The sequence below is a fragment of the Amblyomma maculatum genome, chromosome 5, assembly GCF_055883805.1.
Source record: "Amblyomma maculatum isolate TAMU_Amacu chromosome 5, ASM5588380v1, whole genome shotgun sequence".
Taxonomy (NCBI): Eukaryota; Metazoa; Arthropoda; class Arachnida; order Ixodida; family Ixodidae; genus Amblyomma; species Amblyomma maculatum.
Genome location: NC_139348.1, coordinates 6119592 through 6139187, shown reverse-complemented (window position 1 = coordinate 6139187; position 19596 = coordinate 6119592). Strand labels below are relative to the sequence as shown.

The following is a 19596-nucleotide window of genomic DNA, read 5'->3' as shown; positions in this document are numbered from 1 at the left end:
ACCATCGCATCAACTCTATTTGTTTATGAATGGCACACATTGATGGATGCGCGGGGTTTAGGCCATTTCTCAAGCTGGGTTAGCGCATTGATGAAGTGCACTGTAGTTCACTGGGACCGATTCCGAGATCTATTGAGGAATTTCAGGAGGACATCTACGCACATGTTGCGCGCTGTGCAGAAGCTGTATCATCTGCGAGGTTCCAGCCAACCAGCCGGTTCCTTACCTCGCCCTCCTCCAAAAGCCAAAAGCCATGATAGAGCTTGGCGCCGCTTCTACTCCCCCTTCTGGACAGCATCCAGAAGACTCCCTACTTGGCCATTGCTGTCGCCCAGGAAACCTCCTACCAGCAGCTGGTGGGCGCCTTCTTCCCCGAGGACCTCTCGACTTCCACACCGCTGGTGGCACCAGGCCATAGCTCTGCAGTGACATGCAGACAATATCAAGGCCCCTTGATCAACACCCCTCAACAGGGAGAAGTTCGCAGCCTCCATACAGAGAGCCGTGGATGCTGCAGCGCCCCGAGTCTGGATGGTATCGGCTACCGCAGATTGTGGGACAACCTTCTCAAGATGGGCAATGGTATTAGGACTTCTGATCTCCCGGAGACTTAGAGAGGGGTCATCATCGTTCCCGTTCTCAAGTCCGGGAAGCCCCCTTCCCGGCTGAAGTATTACCGGTTGGTGGCGCTCACATCTGCTCCAGGAAAGATCATGGAGTACATTGTCCCGGAGCGGATTTCATAGGTAGCAAAGCTCAGAGTTCCTTCCGGCCCAAAAGTCCGGGTTCGTCACAGATGCACAGCGGACGCCATCATGTATGCTGTGACATCCTTGGAGGAGGCCAAAACCCGCAAGCACGTGATTCACCACGCGCCCCTAGACGTTCGTGAAGCACTTGGCAGCGTGCTGCACGCGGCCATCCTGGAGGCTTTAGACTCCTTAGGCCTCTTGCCAGCCTCCAGAAATATATCCAGGGCTTCCTGTGGGACAGGTAATCCCTAGTTTGTGCTGGCAGCACCACCAGTGCACCCAGGTGGCTCATACAGGGTGTCCCCTATGGCAGTGTACTGAACCCCATGCTCTTAAACCTGGTCTTGGCGCAAATCCCAGCTGTCTTCCTGATAGCCTGAGGTACCGCGTCCACATTGTCATCTGGTGCAGCGGGCTACAACCGCAGCGCCCCTAGACTACCAAGATCAGTCAGCGGGCCATCGACAGAGTGAGCTGCTAGCTGGACCGGGTGGGGCTTGGTCTCACCATCCAAGATCGGGGCCATGCTGCACAACACGCGACCAGGGGCCAGGCAAGAGTACCTTTTCTATTTCAGGTACTGAATATCGCTGGAGCAGGCTCGTTCGCTACCTTGACCTCCAGATCGACCGGGACCTTGTGGCCTGCTGTCCATCATGCCGCCAGGCCAAGCGCGTCAAGGGAGCCGTCTGGAAGCTCCTCGCCTGCGGCAGTGGCATCACCCCACGAATGTTGCGCCTCCGATGCGCAGTACCACTATGCGTTCCCCTTGGTTCACCTCACCAACCGGCAGCAACTTGTCATCGAGAGGTGCCAGAGAGCTGCCATGCGGATGTGCCTGGGCCTAGCCGAAGGCTGCCATGTCTCGGCCGCTCTGGCGAAGGCAAGAGCCTGGCCCATGGACCTCCTGGCCAGACGAACAAATCTTCGCCACTTCGAGCGCCTCCATCTGGCCACGGATGGACGCCCCGAGTGGCTCCTGAAGCTATCCCACTCCAAAATGGGGCTGTTGTTTTTATACCAATTTGCAATTCCTTTGCACATGGGGTCTCTCTAGAGAGCCGATCTTAGCTCGGGGTAACATACCTCCCGGCCTACGACGAATCCTCTGGCATAATGGTGCGCTGCCTCGTTTTCAGGGTGTACCCGCGTGTGCGGGAACCCACAAACGTTTGATCGAACGTGCATTTTTAGAGTGGTCAAAAGCCTTCAAAATTTCGGCTGCTAGTTGATGAATTCTACCTTTTGCGAAATTTCAAATGACTGTTTTCGAATCGCTAAAGATGAATTTGGAATTCGTAGTGACAATCGCCAGAGCTACAGCTGCCTCTTCTGCCTCCTCTGGTGTTCCTGTTTCGTTTATTGTTGCTGAATTTTGTAAGTGATACATCGACTAGTGCCAGAGCATATGCTCTCTTAACCCCGTATTCTGCCGCGTCGACGGGATGTGGAGCCCGCGTCATGCGCATTTAAATCCCGCGCTCATTTCCTAGACTTCCCATTGCGGGGATGTATCTCTGATAGTAGCCGGCGACACCTAAGAACGACCAGATATCGGTCTTTGTGCGCGACTAGGGGAAGTTTCGTATCTTGGGCGGCAACTACCCTGTCCAATCACGTGATCGAGGTTGACAACTTCGGCACGTGCCAACTAACACTTGGGAGCTTTGACCGTCAAGCCTGCTTCGCGCAAGCAGGTTAGCACTGCCCGCAAGTGTCATATATGCTCAGACCAGGATGCGGAGAATGCCGGTACATCGTCTAAATAAGGCAGAGCGAATTCCTCGGAACCCCCAAACCCTCTGTCCATGAGGCTTGAAAAGCAATTCGGCCCGTTCTTTAAACCAAAACTCAAAACTTTAGGACGGAAAGTTCCCATTGGTGAAATAAATGCCGCATACCTAGTAGCCTGCTCTGTGAGTGGAACCTGCCAGTAACCCCTGACAAGGTCTAGTGTGGAAATAAACTGAGCGCCACTAACATTCTCGAATCGGTCCTCGATGTTCAGAATTGGATAAATTTGATCCTTAATAATGGAATTTAGCTTTTGATAGTCGACACAAGGACGAGGGTCTTTGTCCGGTACCTCAACTAAAATCAAAGGGGAGGTATAATCCAGCTCTAGCATTTTCTTTACCCCAGGCTCCATAATATCGCGCTGGCGGGGTGGTACACGGTATGCCTTGGACCGTACTGGCTCGGAGGAGGTAAGTTCAATGTCATGAGTAAAGACGGAAGTCTACCAGGCCTATCAGAGAATTGACCTCGAAACTCTCGAAAGAGCTCGTGCAGTTAGGTTTTCTGCTCAGGCGACAGCGGTGCTTTATAGAAGTCACTAATTAGTTGTTCGATGTCTTTCCTGTTAGTCACTGTACCTAGTCCCGGAAGCTCTTCGGGCACGTTCACCATCATGCACACCACTGTTTCCCTTTGCCTGTAGGGTTTAAGCAGATTACAATGATAAACTTGCTGTGCACTTTCAGTTTTCCTGGCAGACTCACCGTGTACAACATCCGACAGTTTTGAACAACCCGTGCCGGGCTCTCCCACTGCAAATCCAGTTTGTTTTTCAGCGATGGACGTAAAATCATTACCTCATTGGCCACCTGAAAGTGACGGGCCCTGGCTGTCCGATCATGATAGATTTTAGCCCTCTGTAGGGTTTTGGTCACTGCTTCCTCTGACAACTCCTGCGCCCTTTTTAAACGTTTGAGTAGCCTATAAGCATGTACTCCGCCACGACTGGGTCATCGCCACAACTGAGTCATCGCCACGACCTTCCCGCGATTCTCGAAGCATGCGAAGTGGATACCGCAGTGTCCGACTGTACACAAGCTCTGTTGGCGAAAACCCTGTAGCCTCATGCGGCGCGGAGCTCCTAGGCAGTTTTCCGCTCAAAACACTGCTCTCAACACCCGCTTCATGATGAAGTGGAGATTCTCAACGAAATACGACTGTGCACGGAGCTATGCAAGAGCTTTATCCCGCATCTTTCCAGAAAGGCTATGGTCAAAGTGCTATAGTAAGCATTGTGCCCTGATCTGATTGGATTTCCGCAGGAAAACCAACTCGCGCAAGTATGGGCCGCAGTGCATTAACTATCGATCCACTGGACTATATATAAGTTCAAGCGGGACTGCCTCAGAGAACTTTGCCGCGGGGAAAAGTCAGAATATGTCTGTACCCGGAGGTTGCTACCGGCAGTGGGCCCCACTGTATCAATTACGAGTCGTCTAAATGGTTCCGTAATGACAGGCACCAAATTCAACGGCGCTCTCGATTTGTCCCCAGGTTTCCCCAATGCTGACAGGTGTCGCATGTCCTTACAAACTCTTCTGTGTCCTGAAAACAGCCTGGCCACTAGTACTCTTCCAATAAGCGGTCCTTAGTCTTTTTAACATATATGTGCCGCGACCACGAACCTCCATGCGACAAGCGCAACAGATCCTGACGATAGCACTGAGGCACAATCAGCTGGTCGAACTGCATTCAACTGCGGTCTAGATACCTCCGGTATAGGACCCCTATTCTTTCTTCAAAACGGACATTTTTCTTGGCGACACCTTCTTTTAGATTGCAGCGGGTGTTTTCAAGGCTGCGATTCTTTTGTTTTGCTCGGCTATCAAAGCAGACCTGCTGACTTTCAGCATTTAGGAGAGCGCAAGGTTGGGCGAGTTGGTGGACATGTATACTGAACAGTTCTCACGTGGACAAAAAGACAAGGAAAACAAGAACGAACGCTATCTCACAACTAAAGTTTATTCAAGACGTAAGCCCAAATAAATAGGAAGGAAGAACAAAACACAAAATATTTCTGACAAGAAGAAAAAAATGCGTGTTACACAGAATATACTGCAGTAAAACTTGTTGCTGGGCTAGTTGGTTCATGATCGTACGGGGAAAAGTAAGCGCAAAAAAAAGAAAGACAGGTCATATAAGTCCTGTCTCCTCTCTTGTGTTTCTCTTTTTTTTTGCGCTTACTTTTCCCCGTACACAGAATATCTTTGGGATTTGGCCAATAATCGAAATTCCTATCAGAAAAGCGGACGACAGTCTGATTTACGCGCCTATCTCACTAATGCGCATATGGAAAGCTTCCATAATCTCACGCACAAGTTGATCCCTGCGCCTAAATATGATTGTTGTTTTATCGAAGAGTGGTTTGCATTTGAGCTTCGCTTTCTTATCATTCGTGCCGCACGTGCGGCAATGCTTAGGAAAGTTATCAAAGGAATCTCCACCGAGTAATCTCCAATGTTCGCCCAATCTTTCGTTGACGCATCGTCCGGTTTGTCCAATGCACGAAGCACCACATGAAAACGGCACCTTGTAAACCACTCCCCTGGCACAAGGAACAAACGGGGTTGTGTGCTTGATACCACACTCATTATTTCGTTTTCTTCTTTTTCCGCCATCATCCTTGCTGCTCTGCACCTGCGAACAGATTGCTGCCAACTTTCGAGGAGCGGAAAACACTACGGGAACGTGGTAGCGCCCCGCTACATTCTTTAGTCCATGTGAAAAACTGTGAACTAGATGTCCTGTAAAAAAAATTGGTCAAAATGACGGAAAATTCTTGGCAGCTCTATTTCCAAGCATTATCCGTCATTTCAACTTAGGTGCTTTTAGTCATTTTGATGTTTACTTGTCAAACTGGAATACATTTAAGCCGTCAATATGACAATTGACCATCATTTCTAAATGACTGTGCATTTCCTTATTTTGATATAATGCACTAAGTTGTAAATATGACAGTTGGTCGTCATTCTCAAATGACGGTTCATTTCATTATGTGGTATAATACACTTATGCCGTCAGTATGATGGCTGGCTGTCATTCCCACATGATGGTGTTGTTAATCATTTTGACGTACTGCTTGTGAACCAGGAATACAACGGAGTCATCAATGTGCCATTGTACAATGTGCCGTCATATTGACGGCTGCTGTGTCAGTTTGAAATACACTTAAAGCGTCAGTATGACAACCTGACATGTTTTCACTTTACGGTCCAATGACATTAAGCACTTTTTTTTACAGTACAGCATCAGTTCAACATTTTTTATCGTTCAACATAAAGCATATTTAAGCCATCAATATAACCCTATAAGAATCCGTCAATATCATTTCAGCTATTTGAATCTGAAACACATTCATTTAGAATTTCCTATAGCCTCGGTTGTAAGAAGCTGAGCAAAATTTAAGTTACACTTTGTGCCTGTTCCTTTTTATTTTTAATCAAGGACTTCCACTGCTGCTGCTGTCAAGCTGCAGACTGACTCGCAGAATATCTTTAAAGTCACAAAAATTAGCACTTTCAAAAAACCTTTATTGTTATAAATGCGCTAAAATGTAATGTAAAAATACACTTTGAACTTGCAGCTTGCTGCTCGCAGATTCTTCCCAAAATCATGCACGGTGTATCTAGAAAACAGAATATGACGTATACTCATATTAGATGCATGATCATATTAGGGCATTTAAATAAAACAATATGGGGCCATAAGAAAGCATCGAACATATGCTGAAACTAACTTCGGATATAAAAAATACAAACATTCAAAACTTGGGCAACTTCTGTTACCATCATTGCATACCAGTAATTTCTATAAAATGAGACAACAGAAATCTGTTCAACTCGTATTTATGAACTTTGAGTCATTTTGTCCAGCCTCTTCCCTGATTCTGCGAGAGATTGTGATTTTGTCAAGCTAGCCCGACATTCCAGTTTCCAAGTCCACTTATCCCAGCTGTTATTTCCCAAAGCCTTAGAAAATAAACAATTTGAACAAAGATGAACCACAAAAGTTGAGATGACAGTCAAATTCTTTATAGTACCGTAGTTCAGGTAAACATTTTACACTGTCGGAAGGAATGGCTTCATTTTCTCACTTCATTACCATTTCATCTCTAAACCATTGAGATTATATTCATGCAATTACTTTTATGTTTCCCATGTGAAGGCAACTATATTGGTCAATTTTCTTCCTTTGCCTGATTCTTTCAGTTAAAGAGCACAAATGCTTAAAATTCCTCAAGGTCAAACTTTCACTTATGGGGCAGTTCATATGCTGCAATTTAGGCACAGTCTTAGTTGAATGCATCAGTACCATCTCACTCAACTGGCCAGCTCCGAGAAACAAATTGTCCCTCCCGCAAGGCACATTTGCAACCGCCACAAGACCGACAACAAACTTTTCAGATTCACTAGGGCTGCAGGAAGGTTAGAAAAATCAAATTTTGTACAATAAAAACATGACTTTACATAAACTTCCAATTTCCAACATGGTGGAGCAAGAGATTCGCAGTTTTGTTTCCGTTCTGATGCTTGACTGTCTCAGCACATTGTTTACATAGACGACAAGCAGTAATCGATGACAATGGCTGTAGTGGTTCTGCAAGACTAAGGCAAACATGGGCTTAGACGAAGTTTAGACTCAAAATAAACCTGCCACTGTGAGTTCACTCAAGGGTAGATGCTTGGGCTTGTTGGTGCATGGTATAAAAGGAAAGAAGCATAGCAGAAAAAGACATGGACACACGGTCAAGACACACAGTGCGAACTTCCAACAAATGTTTATTTTAGTAAAGAAAGGTTTTTATACCTTCATATTACAGTGGACCATCAGGCATGCACTTGCAAAGCATATCTGACAGATACACGAGTTCCCTTGACAAAGTGCGACCAAAGGGCTGCTTGCATAATTTCTTTGAAAAGGGACAATCACTGGGTTTCAATTATTTTACGTGTTAACCTGTTTTTATGCACTTTTAAAACCACAGGCTTTCTGAGGTGGGAAATGCATTCACACACATGGCAGTGAGTCGACAAACTTTTCCCGCAAATGCTCTTCTACGTCCAGCCCATGGTCCCGATGCTTATCATTCAGGCATCTGCCCATTTCTCCTACATATTGTTTGCCACATGGAAGAGGAATTTGGTAGGGAACATTCTCGGAGCAATAAACAAAATTTTCCCCAAGCTTCCTTGTGCAGCAGCCAACCGGCTTATTGAGCTCTGAAAAAGTTTTTGTGCACAGACGACTCAACTTGTTAGGAGCCGAAAAACCCGCTCTGCTGCTATATCACTGCGCTATTTACTTTTGAGCCCAGCAACCCAGTGGCAGAGTTCTATTTTTCGGCTCCTTATAGGTTGAGTCATCTGTGCACGAAAACGTTTTCAAAACTCAATAAGGCAGTTAGCTGCACAATGAGGCTTGAAGAAAAATCCATTTATTGCACTGAAAATGTTGTCTATCCAATTTATCTCTCCTATGGGCTGTGGCAAATAATATGTAGCACAAGTGGGCAGATGCTTGAGTGATAAGCTTTGGGACCATGGGCTGGGCATTAAGAGCATGTGCGGGAAAGGTTTATCGACCCAATTCCATGTGTGTGAATGCTTTCCCCATCTCAGAAAACGTGCGATTTTAAATGTGCATAAAAACAGGTTAGCACGTGAAATAATTGAAGCCCAGTGGATCGTCCCTTTCGAAAGAAAATTATGCAAGCAACCCTTCGGTCGCACTGTTGTCAAGGGAACTTGTGTATGTCAGATACGCTTTGCTAGTGCATGTCTGATGGTCCACTGTGATATGAAGGTATAAAAACATTTCTTTACTAAAATAAACATCTGTTGCACTGCATGTCTCTCCTACTTGCGTTCATGTCTTTTTGCGCTACATATTTTTTCTTTGAACTCACTGAACGACCACATTTTGTGGGACACTTCCCTGCATAGTCTTGTAGTTCATGTGGCTAACCACTTTCAAAACATGGCAGTTATAGCTGTGAAAAGCCACCACTGCTATTGCATTGCACTCACAATTCTGAATCATTTCTTGAACATTTCCAAGAATGTGTGCAAAAGCAGAACACTAGATTAAATGGAAAAAGATCGCCCTTGGCGCATGGTTTTCAATAATATTCAGAGCGTTCATTAGGCAAAAGTACTGTGATGCTGTATGTTCTTGGCAGTTCTTGTCAGTTTCACAGGGTTATTCAAAAATTCTAAGCATTTACCTCATCTCTTAATGATGAATTAATCAAGATTGTTGTATTTGTGAAGAAAGCAAGCACATGTGAGCTCTGAGAACTTTGAGCAGTGCAAGCTTTAGCAGTGGACGATATCTCAGAACAGTAAGAGCTTGCAGCCATTCGTATGTACTGAATGAACCCACTGATGATAATAGACTTGCTTTTATTAGGCTCCTTTCTGGATTAAATTTTCTGTCTGATCACATTTTCGGCCCCCTTGAATTCTGAATTATTGACTTTCCACTCTGCATATTATATAGTGGTTCGGCTCTTTGCAGCAGCACTGCGGCGAATATAAAAGGTGTGAAAAACTTAGAACATTGGTTCTATGACTACTGCTGTGGTTCCATGAAAATGTCGAAATAATCGAGAGTCGGAAAACTCACAGGTCAGAAATTTCGCCTTTGACTGCTACATAGTTGGTCGTTTTGCACATTGCCTGCTTCAAATCTCAGCAACTACAGATATTCAAATTTTTGGAGTTGCAAGACACAGTAAAGGTTTTTTTTCCATTTACTTTAACTACCACAGCAACTACCAGCTGCCGCCGAATATTTCCTCGCCTTATTCTCAGACGAATTTATAATACAAATGAATTCTATCTTAATGCACTACACAACTTGCAACTTAGCCTTTCATGTCGAATGGTGCATCAATCAAGTCACACTGAACAACACTTTCTTTAAAAAAGCCTTTCATGTAGGAATGAGGTTCCTTGAACTAAGAGGAGTGAAGGAAATCCTAATGCATTGTGTAGATGTGCATTAACTCTAGCCACTGCTATAAGCTATCACAGTAGCACAAGCCACATAACAGTGACAGTGATCAATTCAAAGGTCAACTCACCAGTGTAAAAACACCGGTAGCAAGCTCAACGACCTCGGTGAAATACCGCTGGCTGGCCCTTTTCTCGGCCCTTGAAAGGGTTTATTTTTCCAAAGTACCTGTAAAATATGAATAGTAAAATAAATTAAGATTGATTTGGTGAGCGACGCTGCTAACAATGGTTCATTAAAAAGCAGAGAGGTGGGAGAAGCAAGAAAGTAAAGATATGCGTGGAGTAGTTCCAGCATATACTCAATAATTTGTCTAAAAATGGCAAGGCCAGTGATGGTATGAAGGAGCACTGGATGAGGATAAAGAGGGTATGCCTCAGTTCGCAAGTCGAGCCAATGTTTCGATAAGTAGACTTGTCTTCGTCTGGCATGACATGGAAATATGGCATGGGAATGAATTTTGAGTATGCCAAGAATTATTTTTCTTGCCCCCTCCTTTCTAATTACTCTTGCTTCGTTAGTGTTGCAAAAACGAAATAATTGTTAAACCTAGCTTGCCATTATTTTGCAGGTATATCATGGGCACATCTTCCATATATTGTTATAAACTGAAGCAAATTCCCATAATTGTTTTTTTCACCTTTCCCACGACTTTTTAGTAGCCTTTATCTATGCATAATCAAACATTAAACACTATGCTGCTCAACAAAAATATTGATTTATTTATACCACGCATTACTTTTGATTAGGATAGCACATGTTACCTCAAATATCTCCATTACTGGCCTTGGTAGAATGAGAGAAAGAGGGTTTACACGGTATGATGGAGCACTGAACAAAGGTAAAGGGGGTACGCCTCAGTTCGCAGGTCGAGCCAACGTTTCGACAAGTGGACTTGTCTTCATCTAAGAACAAGGGTAAAGGGGGCAGAACTTAGTTCGCAGGTAGAGCCAACGTTTCTAAAAGTGGACTTGTCTTCGTCTGGGCTTAAACGAAGACAAGTCCACTTTTAGAAACGTTGGCTCTACCTGCGAACTAAGTTCTGCCCCCTTTACCCTTGTTCTTAGATGAAGACAAGTCCACTTGTCGAAACGTTGGCTCGACCTGCGAACTGAGGCGTACCCCCTTTACCTTTGTTCAGTGCTCCATCATACCGTGTAAACCCTCTTTCTCTCGTTCTACCAAGGCCAGTAATGGAGATATTTGAGGTAACATGTGCTATCCTAATCAAAAGTAATGCGTGGTATAAATAAATCAATATTTTTGTTGAGCAGCATAGTGTTTAATGTTTGATTATGCATAGATAAAGGCTACTAAAAAGTCGTGGGAAAGGTGAAAAAAACAATTATGGGAATTTGCTTCAGTTTATAACAATATATGGAAGATGTGCTCATGATATACCTGCAAAATAATTGCAAGCTAGGTTTAACAGTTATTTCATTTTTGCAACACTAACGAAGCAAGAGTAATTAGAAAGGAGGGGGCAAGGAAAATCATTCTTGACATACTCAAAATTCATTTCCATGTCATATATAATGTGACTCATATATTTTGGCATATTGTCTAGAATGCCTTGAATGTTTATAGTGCATAATCTTCTTTGAGGCTGAGTATGCTGAAGTGGTGAAGAGAAACATGTTTGGGACATCCTGATGGCAGACATGTTCACACTCTTAATATGCTCAACTATACAGAATCATTTTCTACTATACATGCTTCAAGAGGAAAAGAGGGTAATCTTCAATAGTAGTAGGTTGCAGTTAGGGCAAAAGACTTCACTTACTTCAAGATGCAGCTAAATAAATCGAAGCAGCCTCTACATATGACGATGAGCGACAGCAATGAAACAACATTTTCACATTATTACCGTGAAAGCCTTAAATATCAGCCCAAAACACAGGATGCGAACTCAAAACCTTCAGGTAGTTACGTGGACATCACCTAGAGTTCAGTAAAGGAGGCTGTTAGGTCTCATTAACAAATTGGTTGCTTCCTATTCAACAAAGTAAATAGAATGTACTGCCATGCTCAATACGAGTTGCAACGCATCACGAGTGAATCAATTCTGGCATCCATGCAACAATAAATTAGTGAGCATTTAGGGAGAGCATGCAACTTGTAAAAATAATAAATTAACTCTGTTATCCATTTCTTCAACTGAATGAATAAATTGTGAGCAAGGCTATAGTCAGTGTGTGCCAAGAACATAGCTCCTACTGCATCTTGTGCGTTGTAGTGCATATTAAGTGCGACAGTACATTTTCAGAAATTTTTATGCAAGTCAGAAATGTATTAAGCACATGATGTAAAATGCATTACTAATATGCATGATATTTACTAGTGTAAATTATTTAAGACTGCCATCTTGCCATGCTAAATACCTGCTAAGTAATTTTTTTACGCATGACAGTCAGGCAAAGAATGAACCAGCAGTTGCTCTACAAGTCCCTTCAGCAATTGCCATCAAACAGTTTCATGATGGCATGGTTGATCCAAGTGCAATGTGTTTATTCACCTTTCCCAGTCATCAAAATAAAAAATATTAATTGTGCAAGTTGTTCTATGGAACCCAATATATACAAAGCTTCAGCAATGATTAAATTGCTCAAAAACTAGAGATGAAATTCTATTTATTTCCTAGCAACTAAAGGGCTTTATCCTTATAGTAACACTTATGTCTTAAATATGTAACCAGTACAGAAATTACAACACCTGATGAAAAGATTTTTTTCCATCATTTGAAACTCATTTACCTCTGCAAAAACACCATAGTAAGAGGGCGCCAGGTGGATAGGAGATATTGAACACGAAGAAAACTCCAAGCAGTAGTGCCATTGCTTTCTCCATGCTTGCAATGCTAATGCACTCTTCATCTACTGCCAGCACAACTCGATGGATGTCCCCCATGTCTGAGCCTGCATGTGAAAACCACATTACTTCACATAAAACTTCATCACGGGTACACAAAACAATTATGATTTGCAACATACTTTGCATAAGTACACAGACAAAATGATTCTCGAGAATAATAACATACAGGACTATTGTTTCTATATTAATATAAACTGTCCAGTTGTAAGATGAGCAAAGACTCTCAGCATGGTGCAACCCGCCTTTCTTGATTTAGAAAAAGTTTTTCTAGCAAGAGCACTGCTTCTACAATATGAGGCTATCTATTAACAAGAAAATATAATATATGTACACAAAATAGACTCGATTGAAAATGACTACTGACATTTACACTATCTTCTAATTCTAGAAACAAAATTATTTAAAAGTAATAGCACTGCGAACTCATACTATATTTGACTTTGTTTTGGCTCAAGAGAAGATGCCCCTGCGGCCGAAGAAAGACAAAATCTTGTTATCAAAGAACTTTCTCTGCGCATGCGACTATAGTGGCGGGGCTGCCACGCAGACTGCTCTCTGGGCAAAACGCAGCAGCGGGCAGCTCTACTGTGATGTTGACTGGAGTCGTGTAACGCTTGGCACGCGGTTTTTTCCGCGCGTACGTTCGCCTACTTAAGTACAGAGAAAAGCTGGCTGAGGCTTTCAGCGAACATCGTCCCAGCAAAAAGCAAAACGAGACAGAAGGTATTGTTATCAAACACCTTTCTCTGCGGACTGCAGGTGGTCACGCGGTAGACGAAAGACAAGCTGGGGCACGATGGCCGCACTGTCCCAAGAGCAGCGCCGAAGGACGCAGGTGTTCAGGCGGGCGCTAGGCCCCGCCGCTTGAACAAATCGACTATGAGCGTCAGCAAGACGCCATCTTCCAAATTTGCCGCGCACGCCACATACCCTGCCCAAGGTATATGGTATATGCCCTGCCCTGGCGGCTAGGCATGGCGGAAGTAGAATGGTGGCGAAGGCTGGGCCCAAAAGCGGTTCAGCGGTACTAGAGTCCCTAGAAGTATTTGCTAGTCTGCCGTCCGAGCGGGGTTCCCTACGGAACCGGTTGGCCGCTTCCCGGATGAAAGCGCAGGGGGCGCTGTACGCATTCGGAGCGTGGTCGCGTTGTGTACGTGGTGCTGTGGCGGTTGTGCCGTACTGAGAGTCTGCGCCGCGCTGATCCGTTGGTGCCGTGGAAGGCTCGTGCACCACGTGCACCTTTTTTTCGCTCGCGAGCCGGAATGCGCGCAAATTAGCTAGCATGTGTGCAAGTGTGCCTTTTTTATGGATATGTGATCGCGTCATGTCCAGAAAACGGGGTAAGCGTAATAGCACGTGTTTCTTGCCCGGGTGCAAGGCCGGGTAGCGCTCGTGCAAGGTGAAATGTGGCTCACTCTTCAGGACACCGAAAGACGCAGGGAAGAGGCAAGAGTGGGAGCGCAACATCAAGCGCGGCGGCAAAGGCAATAACATTATTTATTGTCTCAACTAGGGCATAAAGGAATATGTAAAACAAAAATTAAAAGGCGTAATAAATGAAAGAAAATAGGTTGGCTGTGTTCTAATAAAATTCAAGAGAGAACGATGATAAGGGCCTTGCGTGCAAACAATGTACGAAGATGGGTTGCTCGGCGAAAGGCCCACTGCTGTCAGGTGCCGATATTGTCGGCTTCAGTGGCGGGCAAACCCACAATTAAGTGGCGAATATCTTCCTCATTATTTTGTGAGTTGCAGACAGGAAATCCTGAACGTTGATATAAATATCGGTATATATAAATATCGGATGATCCGGATCGGGGTTGCCCTCACATTACTGTAACACGAATAAGCTAGTGTCGACGTTTGTGAGCGACACTTCAAACCCTGCTTTATTGGGCGAAGTTCTAAGACAGGTAAAGGTAATTGAGATTCCACGGGATGTTACGCAACTCACGAAGGATGCCATCTCAACGCTGTTTCCTGACACTCCAAAATACTTGTTGAAACCCCTGCCTCTCAAGAGAAAGGAGCGCAACTTGTACGAGCAAAAACAGCCAGCAGGGAGACCTGCAGAGAAAGAAAAACATTGCACTGATCCTGAAGCATCAGTGGAGTCAGTTGAAGAATACAGCGGTGGTGGATCGTGTGACGTGAGCCTGCTCCAGGAATGCAGAAAGCTGCATGCCACCGCCACTGGGGACAAATGTCGATCTTTCTGATGTTGAGCAATGAAAATTCGCATAGTGCCACTCAAGCGAGGACGAATCTCCGGAGGCAATCGCCATCGACAACGTTCTGTTCCATCGCAGTGGTGAAGCTGCCATGAATGCTGCTGTGTGCATTCGAGGAAACAAAGTCAAGGAGATAGCTGTAAAGTCGACAGAAGAGGTAATTAATCTTATTCAGGACATTGCAAAACTCAGCTTGTGTCCTGGCAGCGGATTGAAGCCTATTACCAAGACCTTTCCCACCTACAATGGACTTAATTTGCGACGAACTGTACCATAATTTCTGATGCAACATGCATATAGCCTGCAAATACTTGCGAAAGTTAACTCAGAACACCCTGTCAAGAAGAAGAAAAAAATTAAGAAACAGACTTCTATGTCTCGAGCAGTTTGACGTACGAAGGACAAGGTGGCAAAGCTGGTAAAAGCTCTAGGTGAAATGAAAATGAACACCTTCAAGGACAGAGTTTGAAAGAAGTGTTAGTGCCCTTCCTCTCAACAGCTGGCTGTTAAAATATGTTTTAGAGGTTGCGAAACGCAAGTCAACAAAAGTGATGGCATATTCTGATGAGTGGCTACTAGGCTTCCTAAGTACCAAAGAATGCCTATCAGCAGTTTGCCTGAAGCGCGGTGCAATTTGAAGGGCTCGGATTCCCATCTTGCGTGCTTTAATTGTGCATGCATCCGAAAGTTTCTAGTTCTACATACGTGCTATAACTTAGCTAAACGTCCGAAGAAGTTAAGATGAAACTATAGCGTGAATGAAAACGCCGGCGACAGCGCTCTGTTGCTCGCACACATGGTCCTTGGAGCCTAGAATGTGCGTCTAGTATAGTCCTCCATGCAAGCGCAATTGTTTGCACAAAATCCTCAGAAGTCTTCATTACAATACGGCGCGGCGGTAGCTTCAGCAGGATAACAGGGTATAAAAAGCAGCTTCGTTTCTACATCGGCTCAGGGGCATACGCGCAAAACTTCGCTCACGGAAGAAAAAAAAAAAAAAAAAAAAAGTCGCATCCGTGGTTATGCAACAACTCGGCTGCGAATTCAATATTACGACTAAACTGAAATCAAAGACTAAAGAGCGGCATCGCATGTACAAGGCACCTGACAATGAGCATGCTGCGAATGCATTTCGAAGCGCACGGGCGCGCGCGTCGTCTGCTCCGTCAGCAGTGGCGCACTCCGATTCACCGCAGCGCCACCGCGGCGATCATTCAGCGGCAGCCCCCGCCAGTCTAGAGGGTGTTGCCCCGCCGCGGCCGGCGGACGTCTAGGGACCCTAGCGGTACCGCAGCATAGCCATAGTACAGTGCCTAGAATATACACGGCCGGTCTCGAGGGAGAGAGCGCGCGCTAGAAACGCGCTCTCCCTCGAGACCGGCCGTGGAATATACACCTGCCTGGCTAGTGTGACGAGCGCCCGCGCTTCCCTATGGGCGAGGATGGCGCTGTTTGCAATGAAAGCCAATCGTTAGCGGCAGAGGGCGCTGCTTGTCGGGAGGGTACCACTTGAGCAGACGACGCAGTTTTCTCGCTTCAGAATACGGCAATCTGTTGGTGTTGTGCGTGCGTGTTAAACCTGCTTCTGTGCGTCTTTTGCTTTCACGAAGGTGCAGCAGTTTATTTACGGTGTAGGTGTTTGCTCATGCGAGTCGTTCCGCACTTTTACCTGCTCGGTGACGATTGCACCGGTTTTTTTTTTTTTTTTCGCGTTTTGTGCGCGCGTTCTGTGCTCGCCTGTATCCCTTCTTTTTTTACTGTGTCGACAGTGGTGAAGCGCGGTTCCCGATTGTTGTTTCCCCTGTGCCTCTCACTAAACTGCAGAGAAAAAGGCCAAAGAGAAAGCGGTGGTGCACAGAGATGGTTGGTTGGTTCACAGGAAGGGAAAGGCGCAGTATCTGTCACACTTGCTCTGTGGACACCTGAACCGCGCCGGAAGGGAACGCAGGAAGGTGGGAGTGAAAGTGGAAAGAGAGAAAGGGGAGCCGTAGTGGAGGGCTACGGAATGATTTCGACCACCTGGGGATCTTTAACGTGCGCTGACATCGCACAGCACACGGACGCCACTTCGTTTCGCCTCCATCGAAACGCAGCCGCCGAGGTCGGGTTCGAACCCGGGAATTCCGGCACAGTAGTCGGGCGTCTTACCACTGCGCCACCCCGGCGGGGCAGGTGCACAGAGAAGAATTGCTTTTTTGGCAAACGCGGGGCTACCGCTAGAACAAGGAGCGCATGTATTACTGCGCTATCTGATGCTACGTAAGTACGCATTCTGTACAATGGGAACGAAGCATCGATAAAAATGACGGAAGGTAAACGGCAACTGCTTTTGTTGGCGAGAAACATTTTTAGAGCATGCAGTTATATTCACAAGGATGCAAACCTGGGCGAGTCGGTAACGGTGCTCTATAACAGTGTGTAGCACAAAGAGTGTACACAATCAGGCGCTACAGACAGCACCTGTGTTGTGTACCTTTTCTGTGTCCCTCGATTATGCTTTTGCGCTACACATATGCCATATGGATGAGGTTATATATTAGGCGCATGTTTCACCGTAAGCGCGGCATTACCAACGAGCTTCCTCGCGATGAGCCGGCCGCGTCTCGTGCATATTGTGTATCTGGGAAAAAAAAAAAACAAAAAAAAAACTTCGTCAGCTTCTTTATTCAAAAGATGGTGACTTCGGCAAAACCTTGTGTGCAATCACAGGCCGCGATGTCCCTTAGCCGCTGTAAGTAATCCTCGTTTGTGTTCTGCGCTATTCATGCAATTCTGCCACATGTGCCTGTGAATTTGTTATTACATATACATAAGAGGAGTGTTGCGTGACTTTGTTTCCGTGTTGTTCGCATATACAATATATAAATAAAACTGCGCGTACGTGGTTACTTGTCTTCAAGTGTACAGTGCGCAGAAACAACCATATGTCAATAAAAATGAAGCATTTCACTTTGTTCCAAAGATTACAAATATATTTTATATCAATAAATGCTTATGCTTTAATTGTTAGAATAGAAATTCTGGGTTTCCCTTTGCGAGCACGGGATGTCCGGGACTAAGATGCTCAAACTTCGCAGAAGCCTTCGCAAGCAAGAAGCGTTAAATACGTGCGCCGCTTCCAGTCCAAGACAAAACACACACCCTGAAACTTGTAGTCAGCGGCTTCAGTTATAGCTGAGGTCTGTTGCGACTTAATGAGAGCTGAAATGCTGTGCAAGCAGCCCTCTTGCCGAAGATGTGAAAGCGCGGTAGGCAGCAGACAGCGCGGCTGGTACCCACCCAGTTTGCAGCGCTCCTGGCGGCGGCCGCCGGCATTCATCGCTCATGGTGCCACCCGGGAGGCCTCGGTCGGCACACTAGCCAATATATTCGGCCAACCACTCAGATTAAGAAATTATACTACTACAAATTAAAAAGTATCAATCAACATAAAAAGAATAGACATTTTGATAACTTCGCTTGTGAATGAGGTAAAGTATTTTATAAATACATTCTTAATTTATTTTTTTTTAATCTTGCAACACTCTTATCGTCCCACTCCCTTGATGTTGCATCGGTCAGGGGGCGCTGCCAGAGGTAACCAAGGCAACGGAGATAACGAAGCTGACCAAGCTTGGTGCGCCCGGGAAAGCGTAATTTAGTTTGCAAGTCTGAAAATTTCCCTTTTGCGAAGATTTCGACGTCCTTGCTGATCGCTGCTCTGTCGCCGTTTAGTGAGACTTAATATCCCCCTGCAGCCGTGTTTTTTTGGTTTCGTCCCCTTCGTCGTGCGGGCAGTGCGAAGTCTTTTTGCAGCATTGTATTGCGCTTAGCGTTTTATCGCAAGATGAGCCCGCACAAAGTGAGGAAGCGATGCTCTGTGGCACGTTGCGACAGCGTGGACTCAACCGTCGGTGTCTTACCGCTTCCCGGCTGACTTTCACCGGTGAGCAGATCAGTGGAAGTTGCACACAGACTCAATGTATGCTCTAATGCTCCTGTGTTAAGCACGTTTGTTGATTCTAAAGCTGTCTGGACTGGTGTGACCTTGAAGTTTCCTTGAAAACTGCTGTATACTTTCTGCCGAAGAATTTAAATGTGAAGAGTGATCCCAGTGCTCTATGCTCCATGTATGTTTTGATGCACCTAGACTAATTCATGACATTTTTATTTCAGTTGCAGCTGTCATAGCTTTGTTTTCTGTACTTGCATGTTTCTTATCTGGTGATGGTTTGTGGCAGGCATTTCAAGCCTTTTTTATGCCTCGGCTGTGATCATTGAGATGATTAGCCCGCGTAAACAGCGCTACTGTTTGTGCTGTTTGCGACATGCATTTTTATTGTTGTGATTTGTTGCTGTATTTTATTGGTTGATGCAATAAACCATGAATATGAAAACCATAATTGTTCACTTAGTACACTCTGTTGCGAACTGGGCACGACTGCCCCGTTGCACCAGTGTTTCTGGACCGCAGCTTACTGTGCTGAGGGACAAAGGAAATGGCCAAAGTACTTGCATGACTTACAGCAGTATTTGTATTATGAATTTGCATGCGTGGTCTCTATTTGGAAGTGTTGCTGCCTTTCTATGCCACCACCTTTGCCAACCACTTTCATTGTGCTAGAGCAACTGCTTATAAACAAGGGCGTAAACAACAGAAACTCGAGTTCTTTTAGATGGCAAAGGTTGGCGCGCGCTGAAAGGCATCATCATCATCATCATCAACCTGATTATACCCACTGCAGGGCGAAGGCCTCTCCCATATTTCTCCACTTAACCCGGTTCTGTGCTAGCTGCATCCACTTGACCCCTGCGAACTTCTTAATCTCATCCGCCCACCTAACTTTCTGCCGCCCCCTGCTACGCTTTCCTTCCCTTGGAATCCATAGGTGAGTACAGGCAAGATGCAACTGTTGTATACTTTCCTCTTGAGCGATACCGGTAAGCTGCTA

At 45.3% G+C, this 19596-nt stretch overlaps 1 long non-coding RNA gene across 1 annotated transcript; it reads right to left on the bottom strand.

The window, feature by feature from the left end:
- Positions 1–5541: 5541 nt before the first annotated feature.
- Positions 5542–13781, bottom strand: LOC146187693 (uncharacterized). Its single transcript, XR_014707391.1, has 4 exons — positions 13175–13781; positions 12317–12478; positions 9634–9731; positions 5542–6174 (listed from the first exon to the last, which is right to left on the bottom strand). It is a non-coding gene; the product is annotated as an uncharacterized LOC146187693 (long non-coding RNA).
- Positions 13782–19596: the final 5815 nt, after the last annotated feature.